This window comes from Chinchilla lanigera, unplaced genomic scaffold, assembly GCF_000276665.1.
Source record: "Chinchilla lanigera isolate Chin_1 unplaced genomic scaffold, ChiLan1.0 scaffold00043, whole genome shotgun sequence".
Classification (NCBI taxonomy): domain Eukaryota; kingdom Metazoa; phylum Chordata; class Mammalia; order Rodentia; family Chinchillidae; genus Chinchilla; species Chinchilla lanigera.
In genome coordinates, this window is record NW_004955444.1 from 9,412,891 (window position 1) to 9,423,245 (window position 10,355).

The 10,355-nt window shown below is 36.2% G+C and overlaps 1 protein-coding gene across 1 annotated transcript in view; it reads left to right on the top strand.

The window, feature by feature from the left end:
* The window catches only part of Ncoa2 (nuclear receptor coactivator 2), a gene marked incomplete in the record, with an annotated part of 273,362 nt that overhangs the window by 99,143 nt on the left and 163,864 nt on the right, over positions 1-10,355 (top strand). The window contains 1 exon segment of the mRNA XM_005392106.2: positions 465-521.

Genomic DNA, 10,355 nt, shown 5'->3' on the forward strand with positions numbered 1-10,355 from the left:
GTAAACTCTAAATCATGGCAAATTAAGGTTCTTACATGAATTTTATTTATTTATTCAACAAACGTTTACTGCCTGTTACTTTTGTATTGGGTCCTGTGTGGCTCTGGCACTACGGTGTGGTACTGAGTACTGCATCTAAGGCCTCCTCTGCTTTACGCAGCTTTCAGGGAGAGCTAGTGTAAATAGACAAGCAGTGGGAAAGTAATCATGGGAACTCAAAGTGTGTAGAAACCTCATAATTCATAGTAAAATGTTGCTCTGTACTTTTTACACTGCCTTATACAAATATAAGAAATGCAGCAAGTCTGTATCTAGATTTACAGTGCAATTTGACAGAGCCTGTTTTTAGTGGATATTTTTATGCTGATTTCAATTAACTAGTATTTGTATATTGGTGTAAAATCACATCTGCTTTAAGGATTCTGCAGATTTTACTCATGTGTGTGTGTTTGTTTGTATTGCAGATTTCTTTTGAATTTGGCTGTAAATTTATAGATCTTCTGCCCTGTCTACAGGCACAGGTGAGTTAAAGTTTGAATATTTTATGTTGGAGTGTGTTGATGCTGATTTTTTTAAGAAAATTGAAATATTTTTAAATTATCATTTTTATACTTATGAAAAACAATAGCTTAAAGTGAATGAATTAAAATAAAATATTGTGTATTTGCTTATGTTTTTGTTTCATTATGAAAGTACTTTATAAGTGTGTTGGAAATAACATCTGCAGGTAAAATTATTGTATCTGTGTATTGGTATTTAATGTATATTTGGGAAGAGTTTAAGTATACCTTTGGGTAAGTTAATTATAATTTGTTAAATTTTAATTTCTGGCTCTGGCACAATGTTTGTATTTATAGTAATAATGTAAAATAATTGAGTGTAATATTTTCATTTGTTACTAAACTAGCATAGCAGAGTAAAAGAGAAAAGTTACTGTAGATTCTGGCAGCAAATCTCAGACTTGTGGAGGTGGGTGTTTGAAAATGAAATGAATCAACTTTTCTTATCTAACCAGTGTGAACAGCTTCTCAGTCACTCCTAGTAACACCATCTAGATTTGTTTTTGTCATAATATTTATTAACACTTTATATATCCTTATTTATTTCTTCATTTATAGTTTTTCCTCCTACAATATAAACCTCACTAACATTGCGGCCATTTCTGTCTTGTTGAGAATAGTATCCCTGATCCTTAGGGTAGTCCCTGCTTTATAGTGAAGGCTGAATGAGTGTCTGTTGAAGTAGTTATTAGGTTGGAAATACCAAGAATATCTTTATATTCAGTCTTTGAGATCTGTATCTGTAAATCCTTATACTTATTTCTAGATGTGAAGTTAATTTATACCATGTACTTAATGCTCTTAAATGTTAGGAAAAATTCACTGTTGGATATTTTATGTATTCAGATCTGCTTAATCATAGTAGGATTCAAAGGCTAACTCCTGCAATTCTGCATTTATTTTATCACTGCCATGGGAAAGTTCTTAGGATCCAGTAAAGAAAAACGTGAAGGTGTGGCACCTGCTTACCTCCTTACTGGCTCATACTAATGTATTGGATTTGTTTTTGTGATAGCTATGCAGAAAGCGAAGATTTGCAATATGTCCAGTTAATTGTATATAACTTAGTGTTCTGTTTCTAAATTAGGGAACTTTTGAGGGTCATTTTCCTGCCTTATATATTTACTTTTGAGGCATAATTTTATAAGCTGACTGCCCATTTCCCTGTGTGTGTGGCAATTTTCTTTAAGTGTTTCAGTATATTAGTTACTATGAGATCTTGTCTGTTTTGTTTTTTAATCTGTCTTACCTTCTTCAGGCATTCAGCTCTCCTGCTGTCATAATTTTTCTTTATTAAAAAGAACTAAATGTGACTTTTGGGGTTTTGTTCAAGTAAAATTTTAGGGGTTATACAACCATTTCTGTTTTGTATCCCTTACAAGTGCAATTTGAAGAGATTCCACTGATGATAGCAATAAAAACAACTATTATTTATTATTTTCTTATTGTGTACCAGGCATTATATAAGTGCTTCTCGGTTATCTCTAGAATAGCAGATAAGGAAATTGAAGCTCTGAAAGGTTAAGTGACTTTTCCAAAGTCATATTAAGTAAGGGGCAGTTTGCCACACCAAAGACCTTGAGCTTAACCAATGAGTTCCATTTTCTTCCTAAATAGCCCCAGTGACAAGCATAGTTGTGGCAGTAAATATAATATGTAAAAATCATATTCATATTTGAAGACTTTAAAATTACTTTTAAAATCATTATTAGATTCTATTAGCAGGTCTTAACTTTTAACCTCTAACCTGTATTTCAAACTGTGAAACATGATGACTTTTGAAATTTGGTGGCCACTTCAATGGTATAAAATTCCATTGTGGGACTTTCATCTGAGACCTACTTTTAGGGGGCAGAGGCATGAGGGGACAGTCATTTGCATTCTTTTTTCCATTATAAACATCCAATGTTATGAGTCAGCATTCTTTTCTCTTTTATAGTATTAGAAATTTTAGGTTACGGGTGGATCTGTGGTATATTGGGTAAATCACATTTCTTGCAAAGAACAGGTTGTTTAAAATATAATTGCTATAGAATTACTTAGCACTCTGAGATATATGATAATATATCTCTGGCGAAATTTTTTAAATTTAAGGAGTGAAAGTCTTTAAACTTGAGGGTTGACAGAATTAGTTCAAATACAAACTTAAGCTTGTATTTTGTTCATTTTCAAGGCTGAGCAGGACATACTATATAAAAATATTGTGGGTTAGGGGCTGGGGATTTAACTCAACGGCAAAAGCGCCTGCCTGGCAAGCGCAAGGTCGTGAGTTCGGTTCCCGGTACCGGAGAAAAACCAAAACCAAAAAAATATATATATATATTGTGGGTTTTACAGGTACAATCTAATGGACAAAATGTTCTTGAAGACAATTTTATGGAATATACCTTACATTTTTTTATTCAAAACATGATGAATTACATTTTCTTAGACTTTCCAAAGGGTTGTATCTGTGAGTATAAATGCAAATTCCAGATTTGAATATGTGGAAAAGGGAATTTTGTAATGTGATTTAAAAAGGCAAAACTCATCTAACACACTGAGCTGTGTTTTTCAATCTCTACTTAGATCCAGTGTTTCCATTCCAGTCTCACATTTTAAGCATTTTTAGCTAGCCAATAGAATTTACTTGGTATTGATAATCAAAACAGGAGCAAGAGTTAGGTAAATTTGCTTGATATCATAGTCTTCAAATGTAATTTTTCCTTCACTATGGAAAGTGAACTTATATAGACTTTGGGTTTATTTATATGTGTATTTTCTTTATGCTTAGAGATTTGCGTCGGAAAGGAAGGGTGAGGGTGGGCAGGTGAAAAATTATTCATGCATCTAGTGTGGCTCAATTCTTCAACACTAACATATGGAGAAAAATTTTGCTCTGTAGAATAAAGCGTAGTATATTTCATAAGGTACTAATACACTGTGAAAGCACATTTCAAATAAATATCTGTTGGATTTTGAATCCCCTCTTTGGTCATAGATGTACGATATCAGATACTTGATTTTAATTGAGAGATGTAAAGATTCTGGTGAAGATGAGCATTTGTTGTTAAGACATAATTTAGAATATTTTAATATGTAATTTTTGTTTTAAGTAAAATCTGCCCATGTTTAATTGTGTCACTGCTTTTGTGGTACTTCTTTCAAATGTGGTAGGCTTTATCTAGTTTTTTGACAGTTGACAAACAGCCCTCTGTCATTAGCTAGAACCTTAATTTCACAAGGTAGGTGCCATACTTAATATGTAGAATGGCCTGCTGAGTCAGGGCAAATATAGGTTCACTGTTAAGTTGAAATTTCCTTCTGATGGATATAACACAAAACCTTCATTTGGAAACTCTCTGACAGGCTAATTTTGAAAGCATTTTTACCATTTTCTTCGTCTTTTCCCAGTATACCTTAATATGAACAGATTCACTTAGTTTTCCCAATCAGATTCGTCCATACTATAATCTTCCTGTCTTTTCATTCTTTTTCCCATAGGTTATCCCTTGACCAGCTATCCCTCCTTCTTCTAGTCCTCCTTTCTTTCATCATTTGTTTTGTGTCAGCCTGAGTACTGCAGAAAATGTAAAGACGACCAAAAATTATTAGACGGGAAAAGGAGTATCAGTACAAATTTAACACCATTATGTCCTTGTTGCTACTTTTATATAGAGTTTTGGTGTTTCTGATTGTGTGGAATGGAGCGCTGAGGACTGAGTGCTAAGTGTGTATTCTACCCCAGAATTACCCTCAGTGCCCCCTGTGTTTTTCAGCTATGCCTTATTTTCTGAATTATACATTTGCTTCTCTTCAAAGTAGAGGATAAGGCACTAGTAACAATAGAATGTCTGTCGTAAGTGAGTGTGTTCATTGTACAGAATTAGCAGTGCTTTCAGAGTGTGCTTTTGGGAAGACACATATCTCTTAAGGGAGGTGTGTTAGGTGTAATGAGTTTGAGCCAGAGTCCAGGCTGACTTTATTTAGAATGATGGCTTTGTTACTTCCATGTGGACAGATAAGCAAAACGGTACTAATAGACATATTGCATTGCTGAAAATATACCAGAAATATGAGAGAATACTGAGTCCTCTAGTTAATTTAAATTCTGGAATGTAAAAACTTAGAGATAGTAATTTTAAAAACCTATTTTAATAAAATGCATATGACTGTTGTTGGAGTATAAGAAAACTGAGTTTCAGTTTAGAGCTACTTTAAAAAGAGAGAGCAACCTTTATTTTACTTGATATTTTGTAAGTTTGACTTGTGTTGGCATAGCTGATATGCTCTGAAAAATAATTAAAAATAAAAGTTTACCTCTATATCTTATATAGATCTTTTGAGTTAGCATGTCTTAGAGGAGGTAGCAGTCTTGTCCTTCTCTTCAGAGGAATTAGAGTGGGCCATGATTCCTCAGCTGTGCTTTTCTGAATGGCACTAGAGGGAGTAGTTTGCAGCTTGTTAATAAAAGGTATAGCCTCCTTCATTTCTTGTCATTGGTCCTGAGACTTCAGTTTTCACTTACATATTCTGTTTATCTAGATGGTAGAGATGATAGCTTTAGGAGGAAGTTTGTGATGGGCAGAATTTCATAAAAGTGTTAACCACAGTAATGTCAAAAAATTGGCATTTGATTTGGGTCAGTTAGGGTTTTTAGTGTGCTCTTTACTTTCCCTGTTACTTTCAAGGCTGGTGTAAAACTTCACTCAGCTGTCCTTGCCCGAATCCCCATTAAGATAAAATACCAAATAAAATCAGGCTACTTCCATTGAACATCTCCTAGTTTATTTTTGAAGCACAAATCCATATATGTTATTCTGAGCTGTTTACAATGTCTGCTGGGGACAAAGTAAGCATGTATTTATAAAATTATTCATATTCATAAAATTAAGTAGCTTGTTGGTGTTTGTTGTGGCTTTTCTGGCATAAGGATATAGATGTTTCCTCCATGACTTCTATAACTAGCTTGATACTTGGTAAAACTGGAGAAAATCAGAAAGACACATAGTAAGCTTTGCAGATTGTCATTTTAACTCAATTCCATGCAGTAAGTTGTCTCAGCATTGTTTGTTACTTCATGAATGATTCGTGGGTGTCTGCAGTCAATGGAAGTGTATTTTTTGGCTTCATCTCTGCCTTCTCATTCCAAAAAAATCAAAGGAGGGTGAGAAAGAAGTATGTAGGATTTGATACGTGTATAGATAAGAGGGAGTCAAGCATAGAGTTTAAATGTTTGAGTACAATTTTGAAGGAACTGTGCCTCTGTGCAAGGTTGCTTTTGTGGTGCCACGTCCACAGAATTGTTTGTTGGGATTACTTTTTAGAAAAAGTAGAATTGATTAGTTTTAGGACTTCCTTTTCTTTAAACCAATAGTTTTGGTCTTCTTGGTGTCATTTATATAAATTTCATAAGCAGAAGTTACACTTAAAATTTTGTAGTCTCAACATAAAGGACTAGAAATCTGTTACTTGTCCATCTCATGAAATCATAGTACAGTTTCATATGACGAGGACTGGAAAAGCAGGGATGATAGGCCGGGGCAGACTTCACGAGGAAGACGAGTGAGGAAGCTGATAAAGACCCGCCAGCTCAGTGCATGAGTACTGAGACTGTTAGCCTTTACTTAATGTTTAAAAAAGTATCTTTAGAAGAAACAACTGCATCATAATTATTGAATCATTGGCTTAAACAAGAATAGAGAGGGTAGTGGCCAAAGAAACCAGTTGTTCTGTTTCCTTCAATTTCTCTTTGCCATTAATAAAAAAATCTATTTTATTTAGATTAATAATTCTCTTAATTGGGAGTTTTGTTATAGTCTAGAAAATAACTTCTGTTTTCATGGTTATAAGATTGAGTGTGAAAACAGAAAATAAACACAGGTATACATGTATCTTTCTAATATGATTTTAACTCTTTTGGGAAGATTCCTAGATTGGGTCAAATGGAATTTCTAGTTTTAGCTTGTTGAGGAATCTGCATACTGATTTCTGTAGTGGTTGTACTAGTTTACATTCCCACCGATAATGTAGAAGGGTTCCTTTTTCCCTACAGCATTGGGAACATTTTTTATTTGATTTCTTGATGAAAGCCACTCTTTCTGGAGTAAGGTGGAATCTCAGTGTTGTTTTAATTTGCATTTCTTTAATTTCCAGTGATAGTGAACATTTTTCATATATTTATTGTCCATTTATACTATTGCTTTTGAGCATTGAATATTCATTTCAGTTGCCCATTTTTCAGGTTTTTTATTTTGGGTGTATTTTATTTAAATTTATTTTGTGGAAAAAAGGTGAAATAATTTCATAACAAAATAGTACAAGAATAACAATAGTTAATACATTGTGTATTATTATCTCTAAAGTAGTTATTCAGACTATAAGATAAGGGCATTAAAAATTTTCCATGAAATAGCTGCTATTAAGATTCCATTTTAAAGATGAAAAAATGAAGAAGCTGAAGAAATGGAAAGTTTAAATGACCTGTCCAGTGGTGTTCATCTGATTTAATTAGCTAGCTAGAGACTGAATGGGGATTGAAACATAGTCTAGTATTTGCCCTGTGAAAGTTTAGTTTTCTTTAAAAAGCAAGGAGGGTAAAATAGGCCAACACAGTCCTCTTTCCCCTGAAAAAGGTTAGTACAGTAATTTCAAAATAAACTCTCATACTGACTCTCTAAAGTATAGGTAAGGATATGACAAAGTTAAGCATTGTGTATGTTTTTCTTTCCCTCCATTGAGGATTCCTAAACCCATAGCACTATGGCTACCAGGAAGATGAAAAATCCATGAAGCTGATAAATTGCATTTTAAACAGAAATAATAATCTGTTATTAATTAACGAAGCACAGTGCAGGTCACAGAAAAGCCATTCCTTGGCTTCAGATGAGGTTACACAGATAACACATGCAAGAGGATTTGTGCTTAACTTTTTTATTAACATAGTTATTTTGTTTTGAAAGATTGAAAAGGAAGCAAGCCCACTTTCTTTTTCATGTTCCCTGTTTAAAAATAACTTCAGAGATTTAACAAATCTTGGAAAAATAAAATCCTGTCATTAGTAGGAAAATGGATGAAACCAAAGGGCATTATGTTAAGTGAAATAAGCAAGACACAGAAAAACAAGAAGCTAAAAAAATTAAGCTGAAAGTAGAATAGTGGTTACTAGAAATTGAGATGGGTGGTGGGTGGGAAAGGCATGGATAGGTTGGATTGTGCATGTATGAAGGTGTCACACCAAACTCAATCAGTGTGTGCAGTTAGTAGGTGTTAATAAATAAATACATGAGAACTTCCTTGGTCAAAAAGATTACTGAAGTAAACTGCCATTATATCTCAGATTTACTTTAAAATAGTATAAAAAAGAAAAAAAACCAATGAAGTAAATTTGGCAAAACTTAAAGCTAGACGTTGTTTTTAATGTATCTTTGGAATTCTTCAAAATAAAGAATTATGAAAAAGATCTTAGAATGCCCATAATCAGAAAACTTCCTACACAAAGAGAAGAAAATCTTCAAATCAAGAGCAAACTTCAGTTTTTTGTTTTTTTGGTTTTTTTGTTATTTTTGAGACAAGGTCTCGCTACGCAGTTCAGGCTGGCCTTGAACTCACTTTGTAGCCCAGGTTGGCCTCGAACTCACAGCGATCCTCCTGCCTCAGCCTCCCGAGTGCTGGGATTACAGGCGTGCGCCACCACGCCCGGTCCAAACTTCAGTTTTTATTTAGAAAAGATTATACTGCTTTCAGTTAATTTTAAAAAGTTCAGTCTAGATCAGTTTCTGTTTTATTTTTACATTTCAGGTAGTGCTATCTTAACAGATACTTATATTTAAAAAGCCATCCTCATCTCATTTCTACAGTTTTTATTTTTTTGTAATATACTGAAGAAATTCTAGCTGCTGTATAGAATCACTGCTTGTAAGTCTGAAGCATGATTAACTGCATCTCCCATGAACACCGAAAGGTTTTAATTGCGTACCACCTAGAATTTACTTTCCACTGCCATGTTCTGTTTCTGTTTTCTTTTAAAGCATTTTTAAAAGTATACGCAGAATAGATATAATTTCATCAACACTGTGATGATGCTTCTGGTGTTTCAGTCAATATTTCTTACATCACTAGTTAAATTCAGCTTTAAAATTTTGACTTTGAAACTTTATTTTGTAGTTCAGTGTTGTTAAGTCTCTTGAAAATTTTGTTTCATGTGTCTTTCAGTAGGGCTTGACCACATCCTTTTGAAACAAAGTATGGAAATGTTTTTATAAATTAGAATAGGCCTCTTCCTGCGCCCGCATGCCGAGTGAGTGAGTGCTGCAAGAGCTGCTGGTCCCGCGGTTCGAGTCCATGCTTTGCTCACACCGCCACGATTCCCAGGTGAAACTTGTGGCGAGAGCCAGGTATTTCCCATCTACTTCCTGAAGGCAGAGTGGGCTACCAGGACCCCACCACCATTACAGACTGAGTCTCTCCCCTCCCTGCACCCGCGGCGGAGGGGAAGTCCTCACTCAGAAGCCCCAGGGACTTCTCTGACTGGGGGCAGGGTGTGTAGTCTCTCAGTCTCTCCCTGCGCCCACGCACCGAGTGAGCCAGTGCTCCAAGAGCTGCTGGTCCCGCAGTTCGAGTACGCGCTTTGCTCACACCACCATGGTTCCCAGCTGAAACTTGCAGAGAGAGCCAGGTATTTCCCATCTACTTTCTGAGGGTAGAGCGGGCGATCCAGGACCCTGCCACCGTTATAGACAGAGTCTCTCCCTTCCCTGCACCCATGGCAGAGAGGAGGTCCTCACTCAGAAGCCCCAGGGACTTCTCTGGCTGGGGGCGGGACATGTATACTCTCCCTGCACCCACACGCTCTGCTGCAAGTGAGCAAGTACTCCAGGAGCTGCTGGTCCCGTGGTTCGAGTCCATGCTTTACTTTTGCCCAGACCCCCTAGCGGGTTGAAAGCACGGGCAGTCTGTGACTGCTACCGATCCGGCCCGCATCTGGCTCCTGTATGTGTCCTGAACTGACTGGAGACACAAAATCAGGTGGTTCATAAACTGTCAACCCTGCAGTTTGTATCTGGATTTTGCCTGTACCCTGAACTGCCTGGGGACATAGGTCCACTGGACTGGGATTGTCACACCAGTGCAACTGGAGGCTGGGCCATGCACGTGCCCTGAACTGCAAGGGTACGCTGGATCAGACAATCGGCCATCAGCTGACACCAATGCTCTTGTCTGAGAACAGGGATAACTAGATACAAATCAACAACTGCCAGAAAACCCGAGACTAAGTAGCGCCTCTCAAAGGTCACTCAGGTGCAAACCTGACCAACAGGAAAACTAGGGACACTAGTGGCCTTTGTTGTGCAGCTACTGAAGAGGGAAACTGAGCTTTCTGCATCTGGTAGCAAACATGACAAAACAAAGGACTAAAACACAATCCCAGAACTCCACCCCAATCAGAACAAGTCCAGGAGACATCGACATAGGAGAACTTGGTAAACACATGCCTGAAATAGCTGAAATGATTGCAATGGAAGTAAAGAAACACCTCCATAAGGCCATAGAAGAGATGAGATCAGAAATAATGTCTCTGGCAAAAAATGAAATGACAGTAATAATGAAGGAACTGCTCAAAAAGTCTGAAGAAGAAACATATAAGAAAATAGAAGAAGAAAGGCAAGGGTCAGAAGCATTCAATGAAAAATATAGAAAGGACTTAAAACACATGAACCAGAATCAAAGAGACTTCCAGGAAAACAAAGCTGCCATTGAAAGCTACCAAAACCGCTTGAATGAAGCTGAAGATAGAATCTCAGACTTTGAAGACAG